At 46.1% G+C, this 22,776-nt stretch overlaps 1 protein-coding gene across 11 annotated transcripts in view; it reads left to right on the forward strand.

Annotated features, from left to right (window-relative positions):
• Positions 1 to 22,776, forward strand: part of APBB2 (amyloid beta precursor protein binding family B member 2) — a 681,814-nt gene that overhangs the window by 558,081 nt on the left and 100,957 nt on the right. Inside the window, exon 1 of one of the 11 annotated variants that reach the window (XM_029588953.1) lies at positions 1,056 to 1,199. The exons of 9 other annotated variants lie outside the window; for them this stretch is intronic. The gene's annotated coding sequence lies outside the window, so the exon portion shown is untranslated. Of the gene's footprint in view, positions 1 to 1,055; positions 1,200 to 13,371; positions 13,446 to 22,776 lie in introns of those variants that run through there. One more of the 11 variants, XM_029588962.1, reaches the window with a different exon arrangement.

Below are 22,776 nucleotides of genomic sequence, written 5' to 3' on the forward strand. Positions count from 1 at the left end.
AATGTGTGCACTCACCTGCTAAAATCCAGTCCCACCCGGTTTATGCAGCTGTCAGGGGGACATATTGAAAGCTCAATTTGTTTAGGCAGTATTTTCTGCTTTTCTGTACAACTTTTTGGGCTGCACAGAAATTGTGCGGGTCCGGCACACGTTTTTGTTTGCATGTGGGGTGAATAACTAATAGCCTCATCAACATGCATTTGCGTGAGATAAGCGCAATTAGTTTTGCCGTGCGTTGGGCGCGCCAATCCCATTATAGCCTGAGGGGCTGTGGAACGCGCGTCCAACTGCAGGTTAAACGGTGCACTCGGCTGAGCTCACTGCTTCGCACGGGCCCCTTTTTGCGTTAACTGATTTTAGAAAGCGGTTTTGTTTTGATTCCACCCTCCCCCTGCCCCTTACCTCTCACCCCTTGTTCTCCTTGACCCACAGCAGATTAGTTTGGATGGGAAACCTTCCTCCAGGCTAACTCGTTAATGCCTGTCTTCCAGTACCTGTTTGAACGCAGGCTGCGTAATAGTCCCTGCTCTGCCCTTCGGGGCCCAAATACATCACTGTCGAGATGATGAACCTCAGCCAATCCTTTATCAAATGGGGAACTTAGAGTAGTGTTTCCCCGTGCTGTGGTCCTGCTAAAAAGCCAGGAGGCTGGGCTTATCCCAATACCTTTATCTTCTTGTATATTAAGTAGAGTTAAAATACCAAGCTAGTTGGATTAATAATATAAGTGAATAATCAGCACATAGTAACGCGCATGAAGACGTGGGGGAGATGTATTTTATTCACGTATGTGTCCGGTTAGAAATGGGAAAGGTGCATTACTGTGATATTTCATGTTTAGTTTCGCCTGCTGGGGCTGTTGGTCTGTGACATTTAAAACTTGGTTGTGTTATACTGCTGATATGCTGTATCTCTAAATTCAGCTACTGTCATTTGGCTGCAGTGTAAGCTTCTATAAATACAAACCTTGGCAGAGTAGAATTGAACTGAAACAAGAGGAGAGAGGAACATGACTGTCTTGGTGAGGTAAAGCAGCAAGGAATGCCAGCTGCACCCCTGAAGCGCGTGGAACAGATGTTTCACCCACCACGCGTCTTTGTGTGCAGTGGGGGGGGGGGGTTCTACTGTTGTTTTCACTAATGCTGTCTAACTGGCTCTTTCTATTCTGTTTCTCCATGCTTTCCGGGACGCAGAGAGAGGTAAATGATTTGCTTTTTCCGTTCTCTTTATTTGTCTTATCTGGCATGCATTGCGTTGGCGCAGACCCTCCTCCATATGGGCCATAGAAGCACCCCAGACTTCCTTATTCACCAGTGGAATAGTCACTTTAATGTTCATGGGTGTTAAGAGAGAGGCCTGAAGGGAGCACGCTGTGAAATGGGATAGGACACTAGCTATCTCGAATCAAGAAAACGGTAAAGCAGAGAGTCCATTCGCTTTTCTCCATTGAGGCTGAGTTATCCACAGTAGGTGCCTTTATTTTCAGGCTCCTGCTTTTCTTGCTTTGCAGAGGGCTTTAAAGAAAGCTAACCGTCAACTTTTTCTTTCAGACACAACTGTTCACCCTAAATTCAGAGAGTACTGTGTTGTTAAAGGTGAACAGTTACCAATAGAACAGATTTGATTCTGTCTTGTGACTGTTTTTCAAGCAAGTATCTCAAATTTATTATTATTTTTTTTTTTTTTAAATAAGCAACCATAGGCTGCTGATTGTAGTGCTTGCTTTGTAAAGCACAAAGCAAAACCTTTTCCTGATGCATGTGATGAGCCACTATATTCCAAAAAGGCTTTGATTAGGAATTATTGGTGTCAGCTGTCCACTGAAGCTCCCACAGTCAGCTGCTATAGAACAAAAATAAAAAATAATTGAAGCAAAATAAGTTGTATCTGAGATGCATGGTTCACAGTGTTGTGCTTAGCTTCTAGCATTTGATTTGAAACGAGGCAGCAGTATGATTTGCACATTGTGGGGTTTCCTGCTACAGCATATAGCACAATGTTTAGCTAAGACATTACCCTACATGTAAGTTTTGAAACAGGACCTAAGTGATTAGAAATTCAAGGTTGGAACAGTATTGGAAAAGGACACAGTTCTTACCTCTGGGAAGGAAAGATGAATAGTGATGAAGTTTTGAGTGGCGTTTGGTTTCTTTCCTAAGTGCTGACCTGGAGGCATGTTTGACCTTTACCAGCTGAGTATACCTTTTTGAAAGGGACCCACAGTTGAATCTCCCACCTTCTGGTCAAAAACAGCTCTGCTCTCTTCATCCCTGCATTGAATACCACAATTTCACATGCTTGTAAACCAGTTCACACAAAGCTGTTGATCGCTTAAATGAGGTAACCCTGCTGGCAGTAACCTTTTTAAGTATTTACAGCAGGATAGCTTTCAATTATATAACCTTGGTGCATCTGTACAATCTTGTTCATTGATTTATTTCCTTGTCAGCCTTTTGGTGTATCTTTGTATATGCATAATTCATGATGGACAGATAATTGATTTTCTGCAAAACTTTGTTTTGTTAAAGCAGTAGCACTGGATCTGTTTAGAGGATCCCAGTCTAAACCCAGAATGGTTCAGTGTCCTTTACATGTATATCAAAATCACAATTCTTACCCAAAATAAGGGGCATTTATTGCATCTGTATGGATTTTATCACACGTGCTGACTTAGATGTGTGCTAGTCATTAGTTGGTACCTCAGTTTTGTTTTTTTATAAATTCAGCTGTGTTTTATGGATTAGCAGATCAGTTGATCATTTTCGCTGCTCAGTACCAAGGGCATGTATTCAATTCTCAGCTGTAATTATAAAACTGAGAAAACAGATGTCTGTTGTTTTTTTCTTGGATATTCTCCATTTTTTATAATGTGCATGAGCCTGGATGGCTCAGAGGAATTGTCATAGTGTTACAGGGCCTTTCACCTCTAGGTCAGCAGTTTAAAAGTAGCACAGCATAGAAGGAACGTAAAAAGATGGCCTATGTGAAATGACATGGTGGACCCACTTCCAGGCAGGCCTGGATTTGCCAATAGACACACTAGGCCTATGCCTAGGGCAGTAAAATTCAGGGAGAAGGTGAAGTGGAAACTAGTGGAAGATTTGCTGCCATCCAGCTGTGCTGAATCTCATTTGGCAAAGAACAGAAAGGGATAGGTGAGGCTAAAAGAATCAGAGCAAAGAAAACCAGCTCTGTTCCCTATTCCTACCCTGCCCCCACCACATCCCTCATCTCTCCCTCCCCCCACTGTAACCGTCTCTTTTTCTCTTTTTAGTCAGTAAGGAGGTCCAGACAACTGATCCGTAAAGATAGACTTTTATTGCCAGCAAGATGCAGCTAAGACAAAGGCTCAGTACAACTGCATGCCCCTCCCCTTCAGGAGCAGACTCTTATGCACTTTACAGTTCTTATCTTTTACACATGCGTTCTAAGCATTGCTGAGCAAGCATATTCCGGCTGAAGGGGCTACTGACCCCCTCCCTAGACACCCTGGAACTTTCGTGAAACTTCTCCCATGTTCTGCAGGAGAGGCTGCTGGGACTTGCAGTTCTGGAAAGGAATTCGCGAGTCTGCAGTAATACAGCCCATCACATAATACATCCATTGTTCTAATCTAGGTTACAGCAGTGAAAGCTTATCAGAGAATAAGAACAGCGAAGCCAAAAAAATGAAAATGTGCAATGTGCTGACAGAGAGTTTCTCAATGTCCTAATTACAGCTGTATTGCAGACTGTAAGTAAACCCGTCATGAAGCAGGGAATTCTGGTACATGAAGTCCTTTGTCAGGTTGAAGCGTTCAGACTCCTTCATTCCCCCCTTTGATACTTATCATTCTCTATGAAAAGTATCACACCATCACAACGCAACTGTGGAGCTGAAAGAAACAGAAACAAGAAAAATTAGCAATTTGAGTTCTCAGGGGGCCCTAATTTCCCAAACAGTCCGATGGTTTCTTCACGGGTTTGAGACGGATGGGCCCTAATGGCTCCACCCCCCTTTGTAGCCCGAACTTGTCATGTATGGGAAGATGGCCCAGGATAAAACATGAGGATGGTTAAACAGGTTCTATAGGCTCAGAGGAATACATGTACAGTAACAGGAGCTGCGTGGCTGTTTTGCGTTCAGCAATGTCCTTCATCACCCGACGAAGGCGGTTTGAGCAAGAAAGGAATAATTCAGGGTCCTAAAAGACAAAACAGAATTAAACTGGCTGGGATAACAAACAAGCTCTTAAATCCATCGATCATGGAAAACCAACCACGGAATCCATTGGTCCAGTCCCATGCACTATTCCACTGCTGGACAGGGACGTGTGCCATCTTGACCATGCGATCAGTGATATCTTGGATAACCTTGCTTTGGTCATCTACCTGTAAACAACAATTGGGGAGGTTAAATGTTCCACAAACCCTCCTTCCTGGGCCAGAGGGTAATCTAAAACCAATCTATTCTGGTACACTGCAGTCATAATTTTGGTATTTTCTTTTGCCCAGAGTTTAAGAGCGAGAGCAGTCGTTGGTGATGAGCTCCAGGACTGCCTGAAGCCTGATTGTTCAGTTGTTTTCCCTCTATAATGCTCCATGCACTTGAATTGTAAGAAAGGCATATTTAGAGTCTGTTTAGATATTTACAGTTTTCCTTCTGCCAACTGCAGAGCTCGAGTAAGAGCAATTAGTTAAGCTTTTTGTGCAGACATTCCTGGGGGAAAAGGTTGAGCCTCAATGATTTCATCTTCGGATACAACAGCATATCCAGCAGAACGTATCTCATGAATGATTTGGCTGTTCCCATCAGTGAATAAAGTCCAAGCTCCCTGCCAGGGTTGATCCCTCAGGTCTGGTCTACTGGAATGTATTGTAGTCATGACTTCTTCACAGTCATGGGCAACTGGTTCAGGTGCCGGCATAAGAGTGGCCGGTTTCAAGTTTTTGCTGTCCTGTATTTGAAGTTCAGGTGTTTCACACAGTAAGGCTTAATACTTGACGAGACGTGAATTAGTCATCCATTTTGGTCCATGGGTCTCTGGTAGTCCTTGAATAGTAAGAGGAGTTGTTACTTGTAAAGTCTGTCCAAATGTTAGCTTAACAGCTTCGGGTATCAGTAAGCATGCAGCAGCAATGCTTTGAAGGCAACCAGGCCATCCTTTTGCAACATTGTCCATTCCTTTTGACAGATATGCAACAGGTCGTTCCTATGATTCAAAAGTTTGAGTCAATACCCCAATGGCCATTCCTTTCTTTTCATCGACGTATAGATGAAATGGTTTCATTACATCTGGTAACCCTAGAGCAGGGGGTTCAATCAAGGCATCTTTTAATTGTTGTAAACTTGTCAATTCATGGGTTTCCCACTGAAAAGTCTGAGATTCCGCCTCCTTTCCCCGCAACTTTGTCGTACAGGGACTGGGCAATGACAGCGTAGTTAGCAATCCACAGTCTACAGTATCCTGCAGCTCCAAGGAACGCTCGGAACTCCTTCTTGCAAGTGGGTACAGGTTGACCTCGTATTGAACTGGTACGGGATATTCCAAGACAGCGGGTACCTTCCCGAATTTGGAATCCCAAGTATTCTACTTCCAATTCACAAATTTGCGCCTTCTTTTTACTTGCACGGTATCCTTTTGAGTACAACGTCTTTAACAAGTGGAGTGTGGCTACAGCACATTCGTGATACGTGTCACGAAACAACAGAAGGTCATCCACATACTGTATGACTGGCCCATACGTGACTTGGTACATCTTCAAGTCTTTTGCCAGTTGCTCCCCGAACATCGTGGGTGAGTGCTTAAATCCTTGCGGTAAGTGAGTCCATGTGTACTGCTGCTTGATTCCAGTTTGTGCATTTTCCCATGTGAAGGCAAAGATCTTCTGGCATTCTTCTGCTACTGGAACGGAGAAGAAAGCATCTTTGAGGTCAATGACACTGTACCACTTGGATGTAGGGGAAACTTGAGCCAAGATTGAGTATGGATTTGGTACGAGGGCTACTAGATCTGCTACTTGATTGTTCACTTTCCGTAAATCTTGTACAGGTCGGTAGTCAGAAGAACCGGGTTTCTTTACGGGCAGTAGAGGGGTGTTCCAAGCAGATCGGATTCGCCTGAGAATACCCAAATCATACAGTCTTTGCAGATGTATCTGGATTCCTTGCCTGGCCATATATGGAATGGGGTATTGAGGTTGATTAATCACCTGTGCATTCTGTTTCATCTCTATCCATCAGTTGTCTTCGTTTTTGTTGAGGGGGGTGTTGTTTTCATATCGATGTTCGATGGTTCGTTCGACTATGGGAAGATGTAGTCTCCATTCTTCTTGGAGGGGACAGATGAGTATCACTGGATGGTCCCCGAAGGAGGCTTTAACTTCCCCTGTTGGTTGAAATCTCAATGTGGTCTGAGGCTTACACAGCAGGTTCCATCCGATAAGGGATACCATGGTCCCGCCTACTTGTATACTTCATTCTTTCTGCAGAGGGGCAGTGAGTACCTGACCTGAGGCACCCACTATAGAAACAGTCTCTTTCGTCGGGGGGGCCGATTGGTGCAGTCATGACAGATCGTTGGCCTCTGAGTCCAACAGGCCCCTGATTTTTGTTGTGTTACCTCGTGGATCTCCACCAGAGGGTCAGTGGGGATTCTTCCCTCCCGATCTCTTCAGGCTGTATGCTCCTTGTCGCCTCCCCCGCCATCTGCCAGTGGGGGTTGTCCAATCTCCTTCCTCCTCGGCCCCTTTGTGTCGGTGCAGGTCCATTTTTGTCGTTAGTATTCACTGCAGGGCTCCCGTATTTCTTTTGCCATTCTTCACAGTCTCTCTTCCAGTGGCCTTCATTTTTGCAGTACGCACACTGATTCTTTCCAAAGGGGGGGTCTTGTTCCCCCTCCTCTTCGCGGTCTGCCATTGTCTTGGCTCCTTCCCGTCCCGAGTGTCCTCGAGAGCGGCGGCTAACAGTCACTTTCTCCTTCATATGTCTACTTGCTTCTCTCTTTTCTCTTCCACTTCTCTATTTCCACATACCTAGTCTGCTATAGCTTTTAACTGGCTGAGGCTCATGCCCTCAAAGCCCTCGGCCTTCTGCAGGTTCTTTCGGATGTCAGGTCTATTATTAAGTTCCTGGTTGCAGGGACGGGCCCCTTTTCTTCTCTTCCTGATCCCTGTTCCCATACATCTCAAAATACGATGAAAAGATCACAGTCCATCTGGAAATTGAATAGGTGACCTGCGCCTGGAGGCAAATCAATTCTGACGAGGCTGAGAAGCTGCAAAACATTGCTTCCTTCATACTTGTAAGTTTGGCATTGGGTTAATTCAATAAAGTCAACCTGGATCTGCAGGCAAGGATCCAGGGGGGGCGCTTTAGGTGTGCAGGAGTGATGATCAAACCCTTGGAAGCCTTGTACCAATTACATTGCAAACACTAAGAACATATGGTAATAGCCAGAGCCCAGCCCCCACCAGTGGTAAAAGAACATAATTGCAATATATATATATATATGTGTGTGTGTGCTACTACTTTATCATTTGGGCCGACTCATATTTGCTCTTGTTCCTAATCTTGCATAGTGGCCCCTTTTCTTGCCCACAACTTCCAATAATCCTTATCTTGCGCCTGCCACTGAATCAAAAATTTTAATATTAAGTCTTTGTTTTCTCCGTTTTTGTTTTTTTTTTACAAACGGCATCCTGTAATTCCCACAGTCAGCGCTGCACATGCTTGGCTGTCTTATCTTGCCAGTTCCTTAAAACAGGGAGTAGCTCTGCATATTTAACTACTGCTAGCCAAAGAAGCAACAAGGAAAACTTTAACAAAGAACCCATTCTTAATCATTTCTCTAAATTTCCCAGAGACAGCTTCAAAATAAACTGCGTCAGCAAAAGAGAGTTCATATTTTATCATGCGTTCCAATGTAACTTTTAAATAACAGATAATATATAGGAGACAAGTAAGAACAATAATTAACATGGTATTAGAGAATAATTGACTAACCTGTGGATGTATCGAGTGAAGGCGCAATGAATTTGCTGCTATAAAATGTCTTAAAAATAGCCCGCATCATAAGGCACTAAATGATTTGTAAGGGACCCTTGGTTCTGGTATTTCTTTGCAAGTAGCAATCCTTTGTCAGATTACAGACAGTTTTAGCAAGGACCTTGGAGAATAAATTTAATCAGCAGAAACTCGGAGCTACAATCTTCCTTTCTTTTAATTAACATACCACAATTCTATCTTTATTCACATACGCACACCATGAACTAACTTTCAATAATGTTCTGTTAAAACAAACGAAACAATTTTCATTCACCCAGGCTAGCCCAATGTCCCCTTTTTTTTTTTTTTCCTTTCTCTTCTCTCTCTGGCTCGATCCCCTCCTCTCTCCTGTAATTATCTCTGCCGTTAACCCTTAACTGCCATCAAGTTCTAAACTTCAACACCAGTAAATGCATTCTCAGTAATCAAATCAGTATTTTAACTTAACACTGTAAATTAATTTGTTGTATAGTAGTCTTGTGCAGCATCTGTAAACCAAAACTCTTCTTATTAGGGTTTAAAACAATTAAAAAAAATCCCTGGTACATGTGCTTGCAATTCACAGATAGCAGTTATCAAAAGAAATAATGCATTTGATCACAAAAAGAAATTTGTCTAACCAATCTACCACAGTAGAATTTTTTTTTTTTTTTACAGGTACCTTACAGACAGACAGACACTGGGGACTTCCTGGTTCCCCATTTTGCGTACTTGAGTTACCATTACGAGGGCGGCTCCCTCTACTAGCTTCTTTGCCCACGACGGAGGATTTTCAATAACTGCAATCCAAGCGGTTATGTACGGTATATCCTCAGGGCAACCCGGATTCCCTTCTTGTATAACTATATTCTGGACCCTTGTGGCCGTTTGGAAATTGAAAGTTCCTGCCGGAGGCCAATTTACACACAAACTGGGCCACCTATGGGTACATTGTTGAATCATTCCGGGTTTAGTACATTTATGTCTATCGAACACTTCCCTATAGTGTTCCGTCATGACTTTTAATGGAGTCGAACCGCCCCCTCCCATCAGGATAGAATCACAGACAAAGGAGGGAAGGGAAGACGGATAGGTAAGGGGTCCGTATCCGTCAGACACAAAGGGTCACAATCGCCCCGACTAGGACGCGGTCAGCCCGGCCTAGAACTGCGAGGCCATTCACTCTCTTTCACACAACAAGAAACCTATTCCCACTAGCATATGCTTTACTTATTACTTGTACATGCGCGTGGTCTTCGGAACGGGGTTCCTACTAACACACTGCGTGGGGTGTGATCAAGGCCCCCTCGGTCCGCCGGGGATGGACCGGTTATTTCCTTAGCTAGCTATTCTTCACTTATTTCCATGTACCCATAATACTCGCCTGCAGGGGTCTTCCGATCGTCATGAAAGCCTTCTTCCCGGATCACCAGCCCAAAGGTCTCAGAGGATCTTCGTGGAATGACCCCCTCAGATACCTGATCACTGAACTCAGCGGTGGCCACTCACCAGGCAAGTCTGGGGGATCACTCCGCCACAAAATCTCCTGGACCAACTGGGGGGCTAAAATAGCGTCCCCGGTACCTCCTGGCTGAGCTCGCCAAATGTAACCGTCTCTTTTTAGTCAGTAAGGAGGTCCAGACAACTGATCCGTAAAGATAGACTTTTATTGCCAGCAAGATGCAGCTAAGACAAAGGCTCAGTACAACTGCATGCCCCTCCCCTTCAGGAGCAGACTCTTATGCACTTTACAGTTCTTATCTTTTACACATGCGTTCTAAGCACTGCTGAGCGAGCATATTCCGGCTGAAGGGGCTACTGACCCCCTCCCTAGACACCCTGGAACTTTCGTGAAACTTCTCTCATGTTCTGCAGGAGAGGCTGCTGGGACTTGCAGTTCTGGAAAGGAATTCGCGAGTCTGCAGTAATACAGCCCATCACATAATACATCCATTGTTCTAATCTAGGTTACAGCAGTGAAAGCTTATCAGAGAATAAGAACAGCGAAGCCAAAAAAATGAAAATGTGCAATGTGCTGACAGAGAGTTTCTCAATGTCCTAATTACAGCTGTATTGCAGACTGTAAGTAAACCCGTCATGAAGCAGGGAATTCTGGTACATGAAGTCCTTTGTCAGGTTGAAGCGTTCAGACTCCTTCACCACCATCACCCAAAACTTGTGCAAGGAACAGGAGGAGAGGATTACATGAGGGGAGGAGGTAAGCCTGGAGCAGACAGAGCAGAGCAAAGAACACTGTTCCTTAGGTCTTCTGCTCTTTTGTCCCTTGTCCAGGGAAAGTACAGTGTGTTTCATCTGAAATTAAACGTAAGGGTTGGAGAAAGTTCTTGAAGATATATTAGAGTTGGAACTATGGAACAGCATGGGACTGCTGTTATGAAGGATAATGCTGAATTATACAGGAAACTGGAAATTCTGGAGAATGCAGTTCTTAAAGCGACTCTGAGATGTATTAACTTTCTTAAATTGCCTTCCTCATCTCCAATAATAATTTTTTGTTCTTGAATGTTGGTCACTTCCTTTAGTGTCCCTACCTCCCACTATTTACCACCTTTTCAGGCAGTAGATGCAATGGCTGGTTAATCTGACTCTTCTGGATTCCCTTTTGATAGTTTGGATGTTTCTGCACTGTTGACTAAGTCTGAAGGAGATGTCATCTTGCATGCTACTGTGTGAATTTTGCTCTGGGGTCTGATGAAGAGTTACAGGTCTCTTTTAAAAGGCCCACACGCCCAAATACTGGGGGTTACGCAAGTGGCCAGGGCCCTTTCTAAAATGCGCTCGCCGAGCGCATTTTAGAAAGGGCCCAGCCACGCGTGTAACTCCCGCTATGCGCAGAAGTGCTGGACCTGAAGAAAGGGGGGCCGGGGGCAGGCCAGGACAATACCATTAGACGCTGTCCCGGGGAAAGTGCGGAGTTTGCTTCTGCTCCAGAGGAGCAGTAAGTATAAAAACAAAAAACTTAGGGATAGCTAGGGGGTAGATTTAGGGGTTGGGAGAAAGGGGGAGGAAGGTTAGGGAACTGGTAACGTACTGATCTCATCGCCGTGCATATTTTTCTAAAATCCCCCCCCCCCCCCCCCACATATGCAACTCATCACCCGCCTGCACATGCACACACGGATATTAAAATCTAGTGCATATGTGCACGTAGAAATCGTATTTTATAACATGCGCGTGCCAATGCGTGCATGTTATAAAATAGCGTCCATGTGTGCCCATATGCGCCTTTTAAAATCGACCCCTTACTGTTTAAATAGTTTTTTGAAGTATAAAGATATTTTCTTTTTTGACTCTACAATAAGGGGTAGATTTTAAAAGAAGCGCGATCAGCCTACTTTTGCTTGCGCATCAGACTCAAGCAAAAGTACGCTGGATTTTAGTAGATACGCGCGGAGCCGCGCGTATCCACTAAAATCCTGGATCGGCGCGCGCAAGGCTATCGATTTTGTATAGCCTGCGCGCGCCGAGCCGCGCTGCCTCCCCCCGTTCCCTCCAAGGCCGCTCCGAAATCGGAGCGGCCTCGGAGGGAACTTTCCTTTGCCCTCCCCTCACCTTACCCTCCCTTCCCCTACCTAACCCACCCACCCGGCCCTGTCTACACCCCCCCCTTACCTTTGTCGGGGGATTTACGCCTCCCGGAGGGAGACGTAAATCCCCGCGCGGCAGCGGGCCTGCTGCGCGCCGGGCCGCGACCTGGGGGCGGGTACGGAGGGCGCGGCCACGCCCCCGGGCCGTAGCCACGCCCCGTACCCGCCCCCAAAACGCTGCCGACACGCCCCCGCAACGCCGCGCGCTCCGGCCCCGCCCCCCGACACGCCCCCCTCCGAGAACCCCGGGACGTACGCGAGTCCCGGGGCTCTGCGCGCGCCGGGAGGCCTATGTAAAATAGGCTTCCCGGCGCGCAGGGCCCTGCTCGCGTAAATCCGCCCGGTTTTGGGCGGATTTACGCGAGCAGGGCTCTGAAAATCCGCCCCTAAGAGCCTTTCCTGATGTTGCGAGGGATACCCAGAAAAGGTGTGCTTTTTTGTTATACAGACCCAAGGTTTTGCAGATTGGTTCTACCTTTTATTTGAAATATCCTTGGAAGTGTGTGATTAAATTTTGGCGGAGGGAGGTGTTATATATATTTTTAAAACCTTCTCAACTCTTATTTTTCTATGATAAAATTCCAGCCTGTTCTCCTCTGGCTTCTTGAGATGCTTTTGTTTTTATTCCTGCAGGTCTTTGCTGTTTGAGTCTTTTATAACTTTTTAAAATATTTTTTGTTTTATGTTCCTCTCTTGGGGACTTTTGTGGATTGGATCCCTTTTTTTTTTTTTTCTTGGCGGACTGAATTTAGAAATGAAAATGTTTTCAATTTCCCTACTATGTAATTGCTTTGTTTCCAATCGAGATTTATTCTTGTAATCATGTGAAAAAATTAATAAATATAAAGGGGCGGATTTTCAGAGCCCTGCTCGCATAAATCCGCCCAAAACCAGGGCGGATTTACGCGAGCAGGGCCCTGCGCGCCGGGAAGCCTATTTTACATAGGCCTACCGGCGCGCGCAGAGCCCCGGGACTCGCGTACGTCCCGGGGTTTTCGGAGGGGGCGTGTCGGGGGGCGTGTCGGGGGCGGGCCCGAACCGCGCTGCGTTTTCGGGGCGTGTCGGGAGCGTTCCGGTGGCGTGGCTACGGGCCGGGGCGGCCCGGGGGCGTGGCCGCGCCCTCCGGACCCGCCCCCAGGTCGCGTCCCGGCGCGCAGGAGGCCCGCTGACGCGCGGGGATTTACGCCTCCCTCCGGGAGGCGTAAATCCCCCGACAAAGGTAAGGGGGGGGTTAGGTAGGGGAAGGGAGGGGAAGGTGAGGGGAGGGCAAAGGAAAGTTCCCTCCGAGGCCGCTCCGATTTCGGAGCGGCCTTGGAGGGAATGGGGGTAGGCTGCGCGGCTCGGCGCGCGCCGGCTATACGAAATCGATAGCCTTGCGCGCGCCGATCCAGGATTTTAGCGGATACGCGCGGCTCCGCGCGTATCTACTAAAATCCAGCGTACTTTTGTTTGCGCCTGGAGCGCAAACAAAAGTAGGCTATTTGCGCTCGTTTTAAAATCCGCCCCAAAGTGAGAAAAAAAGAAAGTACAGCATTTTTGTTAGCCAGGAGAAACTTGCTCAAACTTTGATGCTGGAAAGCAATTGCAGATCTCTCTATAAAAATAATAGGGGTAATGTGGCTGGATTTCTGGCCTGACATCATGGTAGAGGGTTTATGATGTCACAAAGTCATGCTGACCAATTAGTGTGAGCCCTGGGTGGCCACTTATGCTGCTTAGCTGGTGAGGCACTAGCAAGGTGTGTAGGATTAATAACGTTTAATATAAGCCATGACCAGCACATACTCCACACAGACCCTACGAACTCCAGAAGGCGGTTGTCTTTGGCATATTGTAAGTATTAAGGAGGGCATTAGCAGTAAATTTGAGGAATTGAGATCATCCCCAACATGCCATGGCTTACAAATGAGGTTCATTCCTGTCAAGGTATGCGCAAAACAAACCTAGTTGGAGACCCTTTCTCTCTGTCCCCCGGCTCCTAGCACACACACAAGCACTCAAATATACACACTCAAAAACACATGCAAGACACACCTACAAAAACATAAATGTGCAGATACACGCAACCATGCCAACACAATCACCCAGCTACACACACAGAAAAAAAACACGACACGCAAACACTACAGACGCACACATACATATATATATGAAGAATGGGTAATTCTGCTGGTGTTTAAGTAAAATATCAACACTAATGGTTTAAATATCTGGTTCCTAAAAGTGATAACTTTCATGACAGTAGGTTCTGTCATTGTGACAATGTCTTTTAACCTTCACTGGATGCCCTCACTTGACTTGAGTATCTTGGATCGGAGATGTAATGGTTGCTTGCATATGTGTGTTGATTAATTTGTCAGGATATCCAGTGGCTGTGCATAAGATCACTGCCAGCTCAATGCATCCAACATGCAAATCCTGCCAGTTTATCGTTGATGTTTGAGATCTTTCTACATAGACAGAAGTGGAATACTCTCCCTGATTTTATAGTCACATGGCACAATTGAAAGTGGCAGCAGTACGATTTCTTCCATTCCATTTGAGCGTGCTGCTTTAAATATTCTGATTGAGATGGTTGATGGAGAAGCACAAGGGCCAGCAGGATGGCATGCACCTTCTTTCCTTTTCGGTTATCTAGTTGGAACTGTAGCAGGGGCTTAGAATGAAGGCCAAAGCTTGATTTGGCCATTGGGGCCGCTTTTAAGAAACAGAAATGCGCAGTGGAAGGCGAGCATATGATGACACATCCTTTTTAAAAAAAAAGACAATTGAGAAGATATTGCTCTGTGATCACAGTACACTCGGTAGTGCTGCGTTTCTGCCTGTTGTATTACTTCTGAGGTAGTTAAGTCACCTTGACTTTCTGCCTCACAATGCTCTTTTGGTATTTTAAAAGAACTAAGTAAAGCACTCCCTGCCATGACCTCATGCTTATATCAGTCTTTTTTTTTTTTGATGGTTTAGAATGTGTTAACTGTCGGTCTGCACAGTCAAGTGATCACATAAATGGCATTGCTTGACGCGCTTTGGAGTGGATTTTCTAAAGCTTACTCGCCATAAAGAGTTACCAGGGTAGGTTGGCTGAATGCGCATTCGTCTACCTAAAACTATGCGCGTTAAGTTCAAAATACCCATGACTTTGACTGTATAAAAAGAGGCATTCTGGGGGGTTATTTCAGAGGTTATGAAGCTACACGCATAAGTTTAATTTTCAAAATTTACCCGTCTAACTTTTCACCAGGGTAGAGGAATGCTTTTTGGATGGGGAGAGGCTTGCAAATTGCCCCAACTCAGCCCTTTATATTTACAGTTGTCATTCTTTCATACATTTTTTGCATAAATTATATAAAGTAAAATTGACCTATTATAACAATGCTGATTACAAACTAAAGTGAAAATCACACTGTAATCGGTGTCCCCAACATAATTAACCGCACCTCTCTCCCCCACAACACCACTACCACTACCACAAATAAAATAGCAAAGGCTCAGCGGCCCCCAAAATAATACCCACCAATGTAATATTCCCAACAAAAACCCACAGGCTCTCTTCTCCCCTTAACCCCCTCCTCTTTCTTTCTGCCCTGCCCCAGCCCTCTCTTCTCCCACCTTTAGTACCCCATCTCTCTCTCCTAGCCCCTTCTTCTCCACACTCTCCTCTCTCCCTCTGCCTCACCTCCTGTGCCGTCATTGCCCCTCAGTCCCTCTTCTCACTTCATCCTCACTCCCCTGCTCCAACCTCCTGCTTATGGTCTTTTCCCCCTGCTGCCACCCTTTCTCCTCTTTCTCTCTCCCTCCAGCCCTTCCCCCAGCCCTTTCCCCAGCAGGCACTACAGCAGCAATCGCATAAAGAAGCCGATCCAATAAATGTGCGCAGAAAACGGGTGCTCAGTGTAGAGCGCCCGCTTTCCTAACGCACGTCTGGGCATGCAATCAAATATTTAAATGAGGGGGTCGCGCTAAGAAGGAGGCGCTAGGGACAAATGTGCATCCCTAGCGCCTCCTCAGCCTCGGGCACACAGAAGAGGTGGCTGTCGAGAGGGTTGGGAAAACGGACGCTCGATCTACGAGCATCCGTTCTCTCCCGCTACCAGCACATACACGGCCTGGACTACGTATCTTGTGTGTGTGTACTGAAGGTCCACAATTTCTTTTCAAAGACCTTTTTTTTTTTTTTTTGTAAATACTGCTTTATTTGGTTCCTCCTACTTAGTATTGCTATAGTACTATTAGGAGGAATCAAGGAAAGCAGGATTTTTCTTTTTATTTCAATGTGCCCTTGAATGTGGCATACCTTTAAGCCAGCCCCCCTGCGCTGGCTTAAAGGTATGCCACATTGCCAAGGGCGCATTGGCCGCGCAGAAAACTTATTGGATTGCGGGGATCAGCTAATAGCCTCGTCTACATGTGATGAGCGCCATGAGCTACGTGGTGATTTGGACGCCCGTTTTGGATGCGCTGATCCCCATATTGAAAAATGGACTCTGAGACTTTCAGGTTAAAGCACCGTTCTTAAATTTTTAACTCGTACACTCTATGGTAACAATACTTTTACCGGCCTTTCTTCTTTCCAGCTTGTTGCAAGCTTCCAAGTTCTCTCCCCCTGTTGATTGTAACTTTGACTTATTCCTACTTATTGTTATCTTTCGTTTACGTGAATTGTTACTCTAGTTTTTCCCTTTGTTAAACTGTAAACCGATCCGATATGGTAATTTACTATGAAGCTCGGTATAAAAAACTGTTAAATAAATAAATAAATATTGGATGGGGGGTTATGGGCACGCATCAAGCCATGCGCAGCGGCTAGCGCACGGTATGGATCGGCCTGAAAGTTCTTGCGCCGGCTGCTAGCCCTTCCTCGGCCCACAACAATCACTTGCCCCCTGTACGCTCTCTCCCACACGCTCACTGGCTTTGTCCAGAGGGCATGAGCTGCCCCTCTCCTGTGAGCTCAGGCTGGCCGCGCACACATGGGCACTGCTGCTTGTGACCTCCTCCCCCCTCCCCCCCCCTCCCTCCATCACAGTCACCACCAGCACAGGAGGTTCCCCAAACACTTCTCCTGCTTTCCTGAGACTCCGCCTGCTTTGACATCTTCCCAGCGGCTGCCCATCTCCCACACAGTCCCGTCAACTCCTGGCCCTTTCCACGCACTACTGCAGTCTGCCTCTGCCCCCTGAGGTGAGATTTTTTTATTTTTATTTTCCTTTGACTGAGCAGGGGGCCCGGACTCGCAAAGGCAGAGGAGAAAAAGGACTCATGGCACTGGCAGCTGGATTTGAACCTGGGCCCAGCGCTCCAGCCATTGTATCTTTTGTGATTCCTTTTTGTTCACGGTTGAATAGTCACCTTGCTTACAGTACATAGTGATGGCGCTCATCCAAAGTAACGTTAGCTGTTAAGTGAATCCGGTCTGAAAGCTGTGTGTGACTCCCGTGATAGCCAGAGCAAATAAATAGCAAGCAGGTGATGGAAGTAACTATAGTATCACATCTGCTTCTTCTTTGCGATCTGATTACAGTACTGCTTTAGGTGACAACTAAGCCACCCTCGTTTTTCTTTCAATCTACTACAGATCCACCTCCCCTTTGCAGACTTGGAGATACTCCCTCTCTCTCCTCTCTGTGCCTGATCTGTTTGGGCATCCCAGACCTCGTTTGTTTCTTGTTTCCGCTCCTCCTTTTGTAATCATTAGTCGTGGGGGGGGGGGTTCTCCCAGACTCGTTCTCCTGGCTGGGAGCCGTCTTCGGGTAGTTACTGAAATGTTGGCCTCACTCAAGACAGATGTGGCTGCATTTTATGTTTTTCTGGGGACAGGGAGGGGAAAGGAAGGGCAATGGGAAGAGAGAGTAAGAGAGCCTAAGGGTAAAGAGTGAGAGAGGATCGTAATGGGGAGAGTGAAATGCATTTATATACGGCCAAATACCAAGGCCGGAGGCGATATACAAAAGGAAACATACACACGCATACACAGCAAGACAAATAAAACAAAAGGAAGTTAAACTAATAAAGCTGGTAAATCAGATAGAGCAACATGAGAATAAAATAACAGCAATGTCCAAAATTTGCTTCATGCATTACAACAGCTTCTACAACCATAAAATGCGGGATAAAATCACTCACAGCTACAGGTTATTATTAAATAACTCATTTAAAAGCATGTTCAAAAAAAGAAATGTTTTAAGCATTACTTTAAATGTCTTTGTGTAGCTTGTGGGATGCAGGGTCATGGAGACAAGAGTTTCAGAGGTCAAGAGAGGCACCGTAGACAGCAAAGAAGAGAGACACGCAATAGAGAGGACAGAATGTAGCGTGGGAGGGGTAGAAAAGAGATTTTAAAAATGCAAAAAGGACTGGGAAATGTAAGGTAGAAGATGGAATATGGAGTTAGAGGAAGAATGAAGGGTGGTAATCAAGTGGACAGAGAAAGGGATAAAAATAGAATAAAGATAATCATTATTCTCTTCACCCCTGGCCTTGATTGTTGTTACTTTTTTCTTATGTTCTCTCATTGCTAATTGCTTGTTGTTGTTCCTATTTTCCCCTGATTTCTTTGACTGACTTAATTTCAGTCATTATCACTCAAATCTGAGGATCGGAGAATCCTGTTTTTGTTTTTTTTTCTAGTTTATGCTTGTTATAAAATTTCCCTTTATATGTGTTTATTATTTTGTTTAAGAAATTTTCATGGCGTCGGTTTGGTGGCAAAGTGTCATACCGGAGACCTGGGTTTGATTCTGCCAGTGAGTCACCAAAGGCTAGGGTAGCTGCGCAGACTGTGTTCACGTTCCCTGGGAGGGGTGAGGAGCCTAGGCCACTGCTAAACGGTGATACCAGTGGCTATACTTCTACAATAAGAACATAAGAAATTGCCATGCTGGGTCAGACCAAGGGTCCATCAAGCCCAGCATCCTGTTTCCAGCAGAGGCCAAACCAGGCCACAAGAACCTGGCAATTATCCAAACACCAAGAAGATCCCATGCTACTGACAGGGCCGGAGGAACCACTAGGCAAGCTAGTCTTGTGCCTAGAGCGCCAAGACTTAGGGGGCGCTGCGGCAGGCAGCAGAATTTTGAAAGCGCAAAAAGTGCCCTTTCAAAATTCTGCCAGCCCCCGACTCGCCCTGCTTCCTCCCCCACCCGTGCCACCCTCCCAACGCCCCCCCCCTGGTGGTCCAGCAGAGGGCCGAGAGTGATCTGCCGCTCCCGGGGCCTCGGCTGGGAGGGTGGCACGGGTGGGGGAGGCAGGGCGAGTCGGGGGCTGGCTGCCTGCCGTGGCGCCCCCTAAGTCTCGCCGTCTGGTCTCTGGCTGCGCCGATCTTCCTTTCTTCGGCCACGTGATCCGCTAGACTGGCTGCGCCGATCTTCTTTCTCTGTGTGTGATGTATATGTGAGAAAGGAATGGTGCTTCTGTGTGTGTGTATGCGGTATGTATGTGAGAAAGGAATCTGCCAGTTTAAAAAAATGAAATGTGATAACACATATACCTCAACTTTTGTGCTGGTAGCGCAACTTTTGAAAAGTTGGATGAAAGATGAAATTACTGAATTTTAAGCATCCCTCTTCTGGAAAATAAAATTTAACAAAGTGGGTAGAGACAAATACTAAAGCAAAAAAAAATTTAAAGTATTTAAAATGTTCATCTCAGCAAAATCACAAATTTAAGATACTGATGTGGGGTTTGTTTTTTTGTTTTGTTTTTTTTGAAGCATAATTTAAGCATGAAGACTAGAATAGTTCTGATCTGAAACAGTTTTGCTTTTTTTTTTTTTTTTTTAAGCCTTTAGAAAATGTATATTTTTAAATGACTAAGACTGGAATCTTCCCATTTAAAAGGGAAGTTGACTAAGGATGTCTTTCTGTTCCATATCTCCCACATGAACAATCATATGACTGAAGAAAGACACTTGCTTTATTGCCTGAAAGCGTAAAACAAGAGAAGCTGTACGGTATGGGTGGCTGTCCCTTGGGAGGACAGAACCTGAAGGAAGGGTGTTATTTCGCCTCCTGATAGGAATGTGGTTTTCTTATTTAACGGTTGGGAACATCACTTTCACTTTTAGTAAAAGTGAAAAATGCTGCAAGTCTGAAAGCAAGGTGCTTCTGTGAGAGTGTAATGGGGTAGATTTTCAGACGAGCGCGAATAGCCTACTTTTGTTTGCGCTCCAGGCGCAAACAAAAGTACGCTGGATTTTAGTAGATACGCGCGTAGTCGCGCGTATCGGCTAAAATCCTGGATCGGCGCGCGCAAGGCTATCGATTTCGTATAGCCTGCGCGCGCCGAGCCGCGCAGCCTACCCCCGTTCCCTCCTAGGCCGCTCCGAAATCGGAGCGGCCTAGAAGGGAACTTTCCTTTGCTCTCCCCTCACCTTCCCCTCCCTTCTCCTACCTAACCCACCCGCCCGGCCCTGTCTAAACCCCCATCCTACCTTTGTCGGGGGATTTACGCCTCCCGCAGGGAGGCGTAAATCCCCGCGCGCGAGCGGGACTCCTGCGCGCCGGGCCGCGACCTGGGGGCGGGTACGGAGGGCGCGGCCACGCCCCCGGGCCGTAGCCACGCCCCCGTACCCGCCCCCAAAACGCTGCCGACACGCCCCCGAAACGCCGAGACGACCGGGCCCGCCCCCGACACGCCCCCGACACGCCCCCCTCCGAGAACCCCGGGACTTACGCGAGTCCCGGGGCTCTGCGCGCGCCGGGAGGCCTATGTAAAATAGGCTTCCCGGCGCACAGGGCCCTGCTCGCGTAAATCCGCCCGGTTTTGGGCGGATTTACGCGAGCAGGGCTCTGAAAATCCGCCCCAATGTGTATGTGAGACAGAGAGGCTGCTTTGTGTATGTGAGACAGGGAGGGTGCTTCTGTATGTGTGTGGTGTATATGTGAGACAGGGAGTGTGCTTGTGTGTGTCAGTGTGTGTGTGCGAGGGAGACGGAACATGTTTTTGGCTGGCTTCTGTCTGTGAGAGAGGGCATGTGTGTGATTGAGCCTGTTTGCAGGTGAGATAGAACATGTGTGTGATTGGGAGCTTGTGTGTAAGTGAAATAGAGAGAGCATGTGTGTGATTGAAAGCCTGTGTATAAGAAAGAGCGAGAGCATTGTGTTGAGAGAGACTGGCCAGAGAGGTGACATGTGTTATGTATGAGAGAGACTGATTAGGGTGATGACTGCTTGTGTGTGTGTGAGAGAGAGAGAGAGAGACTGGTTGGGGAGATGATTGGTGTGTGAGAGACAGAAACTGGTCCTGAGGGTGTGACTGTTGTGTGTGCGTGCGAGAGAGAGAAGAGACTGGTTGTGGTCCCTAAGAAAGAGGACTGTGAGGACAGCTTCAGCAGCTACTGCTGCTTCTGGTGTGGCCTGCAAGGGAAAGGAGTAGGAAAACTGCTGGAGAGGGTAAGTAAAGGTGGCTTTTTAAGTCCATTTTTCTTGATTGACTACCATTTTAATTATTGGGGAGTATGTGATGTGTCTGCTCTTTGAAATATTTTATTGGCGTTTGGTAAAGCTTTTAAAATTTGCATGAGTCTTTAATTATTACATATTCTATTATTCATCAGCTGTTTTGAAATTATTTTATTTGTATGATTTTATAATTATGATTAATGATTTATGTATATATATCTTGATTTTATTGATTTGTTTCACGAGGAATGGTGAAATTTTTGTTTTTCCATTGTTACACTGTATAGAGTCTGGTGTGATGCGTTTTACAGTTCAGTTTTGTCTGCACATTTCTGTTTATACTTTATGTGGCTTTATTCTGTATTTTTATTTTATTTATTTATTTATTATTTTTATATGCTGACGTTTGATCTGAGATATCACATTGGTTTACATTCAGGTACTGTAGGTATTTCCCTATCCCCAGAAGGCTTACAATCTAAGTTTTGTACCCGAGGCAATGGAGGGTAAAGTGACTTGCCCGTCACAAGGAGCAACAGCAGAACTCGAACCCTGGTCTCCTGGTTCATAGCCCACTGCTATTTGGTGAGGGTCTGTCTCTGCTCTGTGTGTGTGACCATGAAGAGAGATTCTGCTAGCATAGGGATCTATAGCAATCGGGTTTGTTTTGTTTCCTCAGTAGGTGATGTATTGGTATTCTAGGACCCAGTGTAATATTTACCCTTGCTTTTCACAGGAAGGGTTATTGTTGTTTGAGTCCTTGGTGTTATTACTGTTATGTTACGATGGGATTGCAGTATAGATTTTGAGTGTCTTTTTTTTGCGGGGTTTCCACTGCCAGGCACAATGTGCCTGGCAGTGGAAGGTGTTTGTGCTGCTGTTACTGTGAGGTGACACCAGAATTTGAAAATATCTTTTGGTATGATGAGCTGTAAGGGAAACATCCAAGCTCCATTGTTTGGGGGAATTTCAGTGGATGCACAGAGTTACAGAACTGGAGGTGCAGGATTTGTATTGACATTCTGTCCCTTCCTATAAATTCCAGACTTCACTCTCATAGCCATATAGAATTAGTTGAATGAGGCTATCAAATAATTTTATAGTGTGAAATTGGCCAGGTTTTTAAAATTACGCAGAAGACCCTTTGGATTTTTTTATTAACACTTTTTTTTTATTAATACTTTTTTTTTTATAACCAATTTTAAAGCAGGATCGATGCTATAGAGGTGGGTGTGTCATTTTGGCTCCCCCCCTCCCCCAACAATTTTTCTTTCTAGAGACGCCACTGATTTTCTGTGACCTTAAGCATTAGTACAAGAAGGATTAAGGGGGGGATACTGGAAAGGCACACAAATGCATTGACCCCCAGGGGCCGGAGACCCTTGGTACACCACTGGGTGCGAGCCATATGGGGCCGCAAGCGGTGGCAAAGAGGAGTGGAGATTTGGCAGGCCGTGAGCAGCGCCCAACCTGCTCGCGACCCAGAAAACCAAACAGTCGGCGGGCGTGATCGAGAATGAGGTAGGAGTCGGGGCCGAGACCCGGGGGTGGTGGCGCGACCCGGGGGGTGGGGGGGGATGCAAGGGAGCAGGCTCGCCTAGTGTGCCAAATCCCCTTGCACCGGCCCTGGCTACTGATGTTATTAATAGCAGTGGCTATTCCCTAAGTAAACTTGATTAATAGCCATTAATGAACTTCTCCTCCAAGAACTTATCCAAACCTTTTTTGAACCCAGCTACACTAACTGCACTAACCACATCCTCTGG

The sequence above is a fragment of the Rhinatrema bivittatum genome, chromosome 1, assembly GCF_901001135.1.
Source record: "Rhinatrema bivittatum chromosome 1, aRhiBiv1.1, whole genome shotgun sequence".
Classification (NCBI taxonomy): Eukaryota; Metazoa; Chordata; class Amphibia; order Gymnophiona; family Rhinatrematidae; genus Rhinatrema; species Rhinatrema bivittatum.